The sequence below is a fragment of the Dipodomys ordii genome, unplaced genomic scaffold (assembly GCF_000151885.1).
Source record: "Dipodomys ordii isolate 6190 unplaced genomic scaffold, Dord_2.0 Scaffold10, whole genome shotgun sequence".
In the NCBI taxonomy this organism is placed as follows: Eukaryota; Metazoa; Chordata; class Mammalia; order Rodentia; family Heteromyidae; genus Dipodomys; species Dipodomys ordii.
In genome coordinates, this window is record NW_012267226.1 from 12,940,698 (window position 1) to 12,952,025 (window position 11,328).

Consider the following 11,328-nt stretch of genomic DNA (forward strand, 5'->3'; position numbering starts at 1 on the left):
ATCTTTTGCCTAGCATTTGTTAGACTGTGCTGAAAATTCCTCAAAGGCATGAACCTTGTATTTTGTTTTTATTTTATCCATAGCATTTAGCACAGACCTTGTATTTACTGTTTATTGCCAAATAAATTTAGATTTCAGGGTTAGGGATGAATAATGATCAGGTAATTGCTTTAACTGATAGCTTTAGTGAATGAATCCATCCTGGTTTAGCAAGTGAATTGAAGCTACTTTTACCTGTGTTGTTCATTGCTTTTCTTTCACTTCTTTATTCCCCAGGAATGCTTTATGAATACCCCCTCTATCTTGTCTATAGGCAAAGTTCTTGATTATTTTGCCTTATCCAGATTGTCTGTGGGGGGAAAAAAAGGATGTGACCAAAGGACAATAACAATAATACAAATGTGCACACATCTTTGTTGCTTTGTATGTCCCTCCCCCACAGTATAACCCTTGCTTTCACTATATTTGATGTCGGTATAATTTGTGGAGGAGAAGGGGAAAAACAAGTCATTTAAGCATAACTGTGGACCCATTACAACAATGAGAAGTACAAGTTGTCATGTCGAAAACGAACTTTACAACTTTGGTGTGTGGGGATGGGGGGAGGCTGGGAAGGGATGTGAAGGGTAAACAAAGGAGGATGCTGCAATGCTTGATAAGAAATGTACTCATTATCTTGCCCATGTAATTGTAACCCCTCTGTACAGTATGTTCACAATAAAAAAGAAAAAAAAGAAATGTATTCATTACCTTACTCATGTAACTGTAACCCCTCTGTAGAGTATCTTTACAATAAAATTACATATTAAAATTTTAATATTCCTAAAAAAAAACAAATGTGCCTAGAAAGGCACATTTGAATTTGCCTAGAAAGCTTGTCTTTGGGTAAAGGAAAGAGCTGGAACTCCTGGCAAGGCTTTTTTTTCTAATTTATTCAACTACAGAAGTACTATAGAGACAAATTTTCATGAAGAAGAAAGGCAAAAGGGACAAAGAAATGGTGGGGGAAAAGATATATCACAAGATCCAGAAATAAATTGAAATGACTCCAATTTGTACTTACTGGTAGAAACACACACACATACACACATACTGTTTCTAACTTTTTATATATTATACCATTTGTTATAGACTCTTGAGTCCCTTCATGCTTATATATTGAAAGCTTAACTCCAAAGTATTTGGTATCTCCAGGTGGTCCTATGAGAAGGGACTCAATGATAAGGGTCATGAATGGGATCAGTGTCCAGACAGTCCACAGTGCTCCTTTGCCCTTTCTGGCATGTAAGGAGACAGGACAGAGGAAAGCCTGGAACAGTATGTGCCAGTACCTTGATGCAGGACATCCTAGATTCCCAAATACTGAGAAATAAAGTGTTGGTTGTTTAAGTCACCCACCCAGTCTGTGGTATTTTTGTTATAGTGGGAGCAAAGGACTAAAGTTTATGATAGAAAAATTAGTATTTTAATTAATATAAAATTAATATTTTAAAATTCATAACAAATAAAAGTTTGATATGGGGGGAATCATCATAGTAGCTTTCCAAAGTAGTTTTGAGATTCATTTTCAAAAAACAGGATATATCAAAGATATTAGTATCATATTTTTACTTATGATCTAGGTGCTTTTATTTGTGTCCTCAAGATGTTACAGTATTGTCTCAATGTGAGCAAACAGCAAGTCCAAAGAGAGATGTATGGCTTGTGTGAAGTATTGAGAAACCTGAAACTCCCATCTGGGAGACTCGTAGTCTCCAGTCACCTAGATTCTGCTCAGTGTTCATTCTGCTGTATACTGCTGTACTCCTAAGAGCCAACTTTTGCACTTCAGATAGCTTGTTCTTCTATATCAAATTATTTGACTCAAAACTTCTTAAGTTCAAGACAAACAAAAATGATATTGCACAACAGACCCCCATTTTCCAATCTTCTATTTTCCTCTTCTTTTCATAATTCCTAGCTATGAATGTGTCAGCAGCTATTAAATGGATACATCGTCTCCCTCTGATACTTAGTACATACTATATCTTTTAAGGGACTGCATTTGGGAAAACTGAGGCTTGTGTTTTGGGCATATCAGAAGTTGGGAGAATTACTTTAGATCACATAACAAGGAAACAGTGAAACTAAGATATTACTCCCTAATTTTAGCTCGTTTGCTTCATCTAACCTATGAACCTCCAATCAACAACTTTTCTACATTGCTATAGAGATGAATAGATTTTCAGTACTCTTTGAGAACTTATACTGTTTTTTTGTAGCACAAATAATTTGACATGTCAATCAATAACTGATATAACACCAGCTACAGGTTTTATGAAATATTCCCCTTGGAATGTTTTTTGCTTTTTTTTCTTTTTGATTTCTCTGCTTATTTTTTTCATATTACTTAGTTCTTTCTTCTATATTTCTCCTAACACTACTGTCACAAAATTATTTTTAATATCTCTACTTGTATTCTACATTGTATTCTTACTATTATCTCCCTTACCCCTCATTTTAGTGTTTGTGTGTGTGTGTGTGTGTGTGTGTGTGTGTGTGTGTGTGTGTGTGTGCTGGTCCTCAGGGCCTGAACACTGCTCCTGAGCTTTCTTGCTCAAGATTAGCACTCTATCACTTGAGTCAGAGTCCAACGTCTGGCTTTTTGGTGGCTAATTAGAGTAAGAGTCTCATGAACTTTCCTGCATGGGCTACTTTTGAATGGTGATCCCTAGATCTCAGACCTCCTGAGTAGCTAGGATTACAGGCATCAGCCACTGGTGTTGGGTTCCTCATTTTACTTTCTAATCTCCATTTTCTCCATTAAACGTCATTTATAGCCAAAATATATTTTTAGTGTTTAATAATTATATAGAATAATTTAATAAAAGTGTGAAGATATTTTGATCCCCAATCACAAGTTTGAAAGTTCATAAATATATCACATACTAATGCATAAAAAGGTGTCTATCATATATGTAGTTTAGTGCTACAAAACATTCTACTACAGCATGTGCATCAAAACCAGTCTTTCTAGGAATGAATACCAGTCTGCTTAGGAATGAGCAGCACTCTGTTTTAATAGAATTTGGAAATTCTATCAAAATCCAAGGTTTCATTACTATAGCAACAGAGAACAATGTAAAGACTAAATGTCAGACACATTCAATGTTGCCATAGTAACAATCAGTTGCTTTACTAAACACGTTTTTCTATTCCATTCTGGTCAGTTTTTCAAAAATGCTCCTCTATGTGAATGCTCAGTAAGGGAAGAAAAAGTTTAACATTATTTAAGAAAGAAGCCCTTTCTTGAAGGGCTTCTTTCTTAAATAATGTTAAACTTTGTTTCACTGCCCATGAAGAAGAAGAAGGAGGAGGAGGAGGAGGAGGGGGAGGAGGAGGAGGAAGAGGGGGAGGAGGAGGGGGAGGGAGAGGAGGAGGAGGAGAAGAAGAAGTGACTAAGAGGGAAATGGAAATTCTGAATTCTGTTCCAGCAAATATTCTTTCTGTTTTCCATCAAGGAAATTGAAGGGTGGAGTTTATGACATGTCTGTGTTGCCATTTCATGACATTTTGAACCATTTTCTCCAAGCTCCTGTAAAATAGGGAATTCTGCTGTATCAGAATAGAAAATCATTTTTTAAGCAATAGCATTTTAGAGTGCAAGCTCGTCAGACAACTGGGATGGCCAGAGACAAAAATCGATAAAGCAGGCAATCGTTTACTCTGTGCATTCAGATCATCTCCTCTTCCTTACCCTGCCTGTCCTTGCTGATGAAACATGCTCACTATAGTTAACTAATAAAGACCCTCTCTTCCATGCCCTGACTAGTCATTCTGTTTTGTACCTGTCTCTTTTGTTTCCATAATACTTTCCTCTAAAGCCAGAGATTACGGGAGTCATATTCATTTTCTTCAACAAGTATGTGGTACATGTTAACAAACAATAAATCTTCGCTGAATAAATAATCTTCTATTACATAGCAATAACCTTTGTTCCCATCTCTTTTATTAACACTATAAGGCAATCGATTAGTCATCTATTTTGCATTTGTAAAGGTAATTTTATTATTATTCATCTATTTTGATTGCCACATTTATTATTCATTCAACAAGAACATATTGAAGGTGTATGATATGAACAAAATCCTCTGTTCTTGTGGAGTTTAAACTTTATGATTTTAGCTTTGGGTTAAGAGTGTCTAAATCCTAAGTTATGTTGAATTTATATTTGTATTTGCTTTCTTAGCCAGCCAGGCTTATACCTTCATAAGCCATTGCTTATTTACAGGGTTACTGGCTCTGTTCTCTTCTGTTTTAAAAAACAGTTCTATAGTTTACCATGTATAACAGTCATTGTTCCTTTGCAATAAACCTCTTTAAATGGGATTTTTATGCAGTGTTTATCCTTGCTGTCATTTAACTCAAAATTATTTACTGTTTCTTGTCCTTTCTTAAAACTGTAGCAACAAATGAGAACCAGCGGGACTATCTATCTTAGAAAGCAATGCAACACTAACAAAACCCAAACTAACCTCAAAGTTAAACTACAGCACTCTGAGAAATGATATAGGAAGAAAACATGATGTGCAAAATGCAGGAACTTCAGCAGTGCTTTGCAGTTAATTACCAAAATGATGGCAGCCCAGTACTGAGAGCCACTATTAGGAAACATGACACTCAGTTTCTCCATTGGTTATTTGATTACACTTGTTTCCAGTCATGCATGTGGGCTTTGGACATTATTTTAAATCATTCCACACAGAAACATGAGCATATTTTTTTGCTTTTATGCAGAGAACAAAATGGTTTTGCAGCATCACTGGCTAAAGTAATCACAGTTCTTTCAGGCCACTTTTCAAATGCATGGGGAATGAACTACTTTTGCTGGGAAGCAAGGATACCAAAGGTCATTGAATTCAACAAAATTGAATCCATCAGCAGTTTCTTTAGTTAACAAACCAGTAGCTGGTCATTATTCTAATATGACTAGTTGCATATCTCCCTCTCTTCAAAGCTTATCAATCTTGTTAAATTTTCCTCTTGTATTTTTAAAATAAAGTTTCTCATCCCCTTTCCTCTTGGTTTAGGTTCTCAACATCTTTGTTTATAGGAAAGAACACAACTACAGCTCAATCCTTTCTGGAATTCTGGATCCTTCCTTTCTGATACTAAAGTTTAAAGTCAGGGCATGGTAATGCTGGAGCCACAGCTTTGTCCCTTTGTTTTTAAGGTAGAGTCTCATGATTTTGCCCTATCAGGCTATGATTCTCCTATTTCTGTCTCCAAAGTAGCTGGAATCACAGCCATGAACCACCATTCTAGGCCTGCTGATGCTTAATTTTAAGAGCAAAATACATTTATTCTTTTTTTCATTTTTGTTATGCCTTCTTCCTGTAGCAAACACCATGTATAACTTGATTATAGGCACAAAAACATTATTCTTTTAGCTTCACTGAAATGTAATGAAATATCTAAAAAAAATCCTCCTTCACCTCCTTCAGGTGATTGATATATTGAGGAAACCAAGTAAACATGAAAACTCCTCCTTTCCTACTTACCTAGCACCAATGCTCCGAATGTGAGAAAACTCGATGTGCCCCTTCACAGATGTATCTGCATCCATGTTCGGGTGTGTTCTAGCCTTTGCTTTGCTTTGCTTTACTTTTCTTAGTCTCGACCTCCACATGTCCTGTAATTCTTCTTTGTGACAACAATACAAACTAAGTGGAAAGCCTGTCTATGAGGACCCCAGTCAGTTGTATATCCACCTCTACAAAAAGGGCATTGATCTTTGTCTATTTTTATATTCTTGTGATATTAAAAATTAGTGACTATATGTTGGAGGTAGGATATTATTACTCCTTGGAGAATGCCTAAGTCTTCTATAATGCTGATTTCTACATGCTCATATGCATTTATGTTTCCATTACTTCACAATTGTTGTCTCATACAAGAATACTATTTGAGATTAGGTCATTGCATTTTCTTTGTACACTTAGTGTAGCTTTCAATTTAGGTAGCATGTCTTTTTTAAACAAAGAAAATTCCCTACTATACTATAATAATAGTCATCTTTCAATCAATTACTAGCATTCATCTTTCCAAGTATAATTTATATTTTATTCCAATATAGTGAGAAAGCTTCTTTACATTTTTTTAAATTGTGAGAATCGTTTTCCAATCATTTGAACAAACCCTCAAAGGATTTCTATGGCTCATTGTCTCTAAGGTGATTTGAAAGAAGAAATTAAAATCAATTCTGTTTCTTTAAATAATAGAAAAGCAAAAGAGAAATAAAAAACAGTAAAAGTATATTGGCTGCTTGTTTTTATTTCTGTAGAGCAAGAATATTTTAATTTCCAGTCAGCTATGAGACTTCAGAATTAGTCAATAATGTGGTTCAATCATTCTAAGACTTTGAGATATTACAGTTAATGAAGGAATGGCTCACTTTGTGACAATAATGGCCATAAATAACAACCATACAGTGTTAGACAAAAGTTAAATATGTATTTCTTCCAGGTGCAAAAGAGAAAACATGGGCCAAATGAACTTTCAAAATTGCAATTTTTCCAGCTATAGTTCACTAGAATCAAGTGTTTAGTGAGTTGAATAACCTAACTAGATAAAAAACGAATAGAGAAAACCTAGTATTTCTGGGTTCTATTCTGAGTTCAGTTGTATGTGTTGGGCAAGGTATAAACTCAGTGTACTTTGTACCAGAGCCTGAACTCAGAGCCATGTATTTGCTTGACCTTGATTGTTCGGCTGGTGCTCTACCACTTGAGCCCACAGCTCTAGATATTTTAGAGATGGAGTCTTGGGGACTTTTCTGCCTGGGCTGGCTTTGAACTGCAGTCCTTCAGATCTCTGTCTCCTCAGTAGCCAGGAGTATGAACCACTGGTGCCCAGCTTCAGTGTGCTTACAAAATGAAAATTACAACCTCATGATTAAGGTTATGATGTTTAAATAAAACATATATAAAATACTTAGCATGATGCGTGACTCTCAGAGCTTTAACAGGAATCTGTTGCTCCAATCTCTGTTTTGAAGGCAGGGTGGCCACCTGGCTGCTCACATCAGCACTGTCTCTTCTATAGTCCCTGTTAGCCTTAGTTTCATTACTTATTTCTGTCTGCTGGGTCATCACAGGTTCCTGAAAGGATAACCTCGTCATTTGGGCTTTCGTTTTTTTAATTTTTATTTTTTATTGTGAAAATACTGTACAGAGGGGTTACAATTACATGGGCAAGATAATGAGTACATTTCTTATCAAGCATTGTAGCCTCCTCCTTTGTTTCCCCTTCCCATCCCTTCTCATCCTCCCCATTCCCCCCCCACCACCAAAGTTGTAAAGTTCGTTTTTGACATAACATTTGTACAGCTCATTGTTGCAATGGGTCCACCTGTATCCCTATTTAAACGATTTGTTTTTCCCCTTCCCCTCCACAAATTATACCGACATCAAATACAGTGAAAGCAGGGGTTATACTGTGGGGGAGGAACATACAAAGCAACAAAAAAATAATCTTATAAATGTGTTAGAAACAATTGCATGAAAGAAAAAAAAACATTTGAATACATATCTTAGGGTTCATTTCCCTAACATCACCTTATCTGACCTTTTCTGCTTGACTCATATACTAGATATTGCAAATAAGGGAAACCAGGGGACCTATATTTCTTTGGGCCTGGCTTACTTCATTTAATATAATTTTTTCCAAGTCTTTCCATTTCCTAACAAATGGGGCAATGTCATTCTTTCTGATGGAGGCATAGAATTCCATTGTGTATATATATCATTTTCTTGATCCATTCATCTACTGAGGGGCATTTGGGTTGGTTCCATATCTTAGCTATGGTAAATAATGCTGCAATAAACATAGTTGTGCTGGTAGCCTTAGTGTGGTCTTGTTTGTAAACATTTGGGTAAATGTATTTGGGCTTTCTTACAGCTATCTTCCCTTAAACTTGATGGGAGGAAAGTTAAATCCTTCCCCAATCCATGATCCACCCTTACCCACCCTCTCCACCACCAGAAGGCTACCACAGTCCTAGGGGCCAGGGCAGCCATTGCTATCCCCACTATGCTACCCAACAAACACGTGTTTGACACCCCCTTACTTTTAGTATCTGGCAGCCCCAAACCTATAGCTACATTGAACTGTCCCTCCTCCTGCTGGACTTTCTAATAATTGCAGTTTCTTTTCTCAAGGCTTTTGGGATACCACATTTAGAGTTAAATTGTTTGTAGATACTGTTCAATCTCTCTCTGTTTTCTTTTGCATCTGCTGGTGTCTAGGAAGTCACCTATTGTGTCATGAAGGAGCAGATCTGTAGCTAGGCTCCTCTGGGAATTTATCATACAGCTAAACAGGTTCGGTCTAGGTAAAAAAAAAAAAAGTTTCTTCTTTGATTTACATTTCTAATGTGGTTGAAGAAACTAGGACCAAGAAAAGATGGGGAAAGGGCACCAAAAACTGTATTCCACTTAAAATATATTTCAGCAAAAAAGGGAACACATATTTGCATCTTTAAAGTATTAAATCAATCCAGTAATAAAAGAATCCATTTAAGCTTATGAAGGAGCAGGAGCTGCAAATCTATGTTGTCTTTTAATGAATGTATTTAATCATCAAGGGATAAATTGTTCAGAGAAATGGCTGGAAGTGGCACTGTGGCTCAAGCAGTAGAGTACTCACCTTGAGCTGAAGAGCTCAAGGACAGTGCCCAGGCCCAGAGTCAAAGCCCCAAGACTGACCAAAAAAAAAAAAAAAGATAGGCATAATATGTGGCCATTTGTAAGCATAGCACACATAATGAGCAGAGTAGGGCTCAGGAGTGAAAGTATCCAGCTGCTATCGGTAGTATACAGCAGCTATGGATACTTAGGTAGGATCACCAATTTCTGTCCTTCAGCTGTCCCTTATTAGTGAGGTTGTAAATCTGCATTGTTTTAACTTATTTAATATTCCTGATAATATGAAATTTATACTGACCGCTTCTGTTTTCTTTCAGCCCTTTAATTCTGCTAATTATATTTGCAGGAAGAAGAAAGGAAAGCTCAAGTTATTAAGGATAGAGGTCATTGTGTCTAAGTGGAATTTTTCATGACTGGACATCCTTATGATGTCCAAGTGTGCATTCTTTTATTGAAGATATAAGATGGGGTAACACATGACAAATAGTATGTATTCCAATTATAAAGACTATGAAAGTATTCTGCACCACATCTGACTTGCCAACCAACCTAATACATTCTTTCTTATAGTACATTGAGAAAGAAACTGAACTTTATCCCTCCAAAGCTGAATTCATTCTTATCCATGGGAGTTTATCAAAATACAATACAAAAATGCAATGGCTTTAAAAAATTCCTTGCAGGCTGCTAAGAGCTCTTCACTTAGGCTACTCCAGAGCGCTGGTTGTCTGACTCCTTTGCTGATGGGTGAGCAGGTGAGCTGGGCACCGTTCTTTATCTGGCATTAGCTTCAGCAGTGCTTGTTGAGTTTCAGAACTATGGGTCAAGGAGCAAAGGGCAATGTTCACCTGAGCAGGGTAGATGTGAAAGCTAGGAACTCTGACGACTCAAGGTCCTCAGAGAGGATGGAAAACAAAATTAGTTTCCAATAGAATGTGATAGAAATAGAAGTGACAGAAAATAGAAACCAACAGATGGATAGAAGCAACAGAGTTCTCTGTGATTGAAGGTGAGGGAGGTGATTGCTTTTTTTTTTTTTTGCCATTACACTCCAAAGACCAGTATAGTAATAGCACTCTCTAGGAATTCAATGCAGTGAATAAACTAAAAATTGAGAAAGTAACCATTGAGCCTAAACTGAGGGGAAAGAGAGAGGATATGAAGGGTCAGGTCAAAACTAAAATGTATATTAGTCAAACTTTTTTTTTGAAACATGAATTCTCTCTGCCAAGGTAGATAGTACTTTTCAAATTTAAAATATTATGTCTATTGTGGGAAAAGAGTCTGGAAAGAGAAGATGATTGCCACTGAAATTAACAAGGAAACAGAAAGAACACAGAGACATTTATTGACTCTTTTCCATTTACTAAGCACAGTGGAAAGCACATCACATAATTAGATTCCTTTAGAAAAAAGCCTTTTGTGGAGGGTATAACTATGATCTCAGTTTTTCTGATGAGGAAATTGGGGTACAGAATGTTTCAGAACATTGCTCAAGCTTCTACAACTTATGAATTATTCTGTACAATAGCAAAGATCAAAATCCAGGCCTGTCTCACTTCAGAACTAGGTTCTCTATCTCTATTTTACTGTGTTTCCTAACTTGTTCTCCAATAAGAATTACTTTGCACTCCTTGCTAAAAGTTATGGGTTCTCAGAGCCTGAGTCTAGAATCTACTTACTATATATCTCTGACAGTGAGGTTTCATAGTTTTAATAGATACTCCTTAGATGATTATCTTCCAAATCAAGTTTGAGAAATACTGTTTCACCCTGTACAATATTGAGAGTCAGGCGCTATGGCTCACACCTGTAATCCTAGCTACTTTGGAGGCTGAGCTCTGCAGATCATGGTTGAAGCAGCCTAGGCAGGAAAGTCCATGAGACTCCAATGAATTACTCAGGTAAAAGCCAAAAGTGGCTCAAGTGGTAGAGCGGACAGTGGTCCCAGGCCCTGAGTTCAAGCCCCAGGACAGCAATATATATATATATATATATATATATTCATATATTCAATATATATTCATATATTTTATATATAGCACATGTATAAAAAGAAGTATACATGCGTTAAACGTTTGAATAATTTTGTTTAGAAATTCTTAGAAATAAGAGTACATATTAATTTGTGCTTGTAAGAAAAATGTACACTTTCTTTAAATGGAAGAACACTTTGGAATAAAGGTAAATAATATTTGTAAAAAAAACTTGTTCAAAGTTTTTTTTAAGCTATAGTTTGAGTTCCAATCAATGTTTCATAACATAAAAGAGTGGTTAATCTCTGAAAGGAAAAACATTAAAGCTAATTGGATTTTTAAATCTGAAAATCCCTCAGGGAAAGCTTTCCTTGATTAAAAAATTTAAATTTATTTTACAGCACAGATTTTGGTCAGGGTTAGAGAAGGGTAATTAACTTCCTGTGGAAGAGTCACTAATTACCACCAAAGCAAAATCAGGTTAAACAAGCCCTGAACTGGGAAGAAATGCAAAAATATTTATCAGGTGCAGTTGAATTCAATATTATAAGTACTAGGATGACTTGTTTAATATTTATGTATGAATTTTACTTTAAAACAGATTCACAGATTTCTTAAGGTTTTCGTGAATCTTATTAAGTTGGCTACTACATGTTTAGTTCATTAAA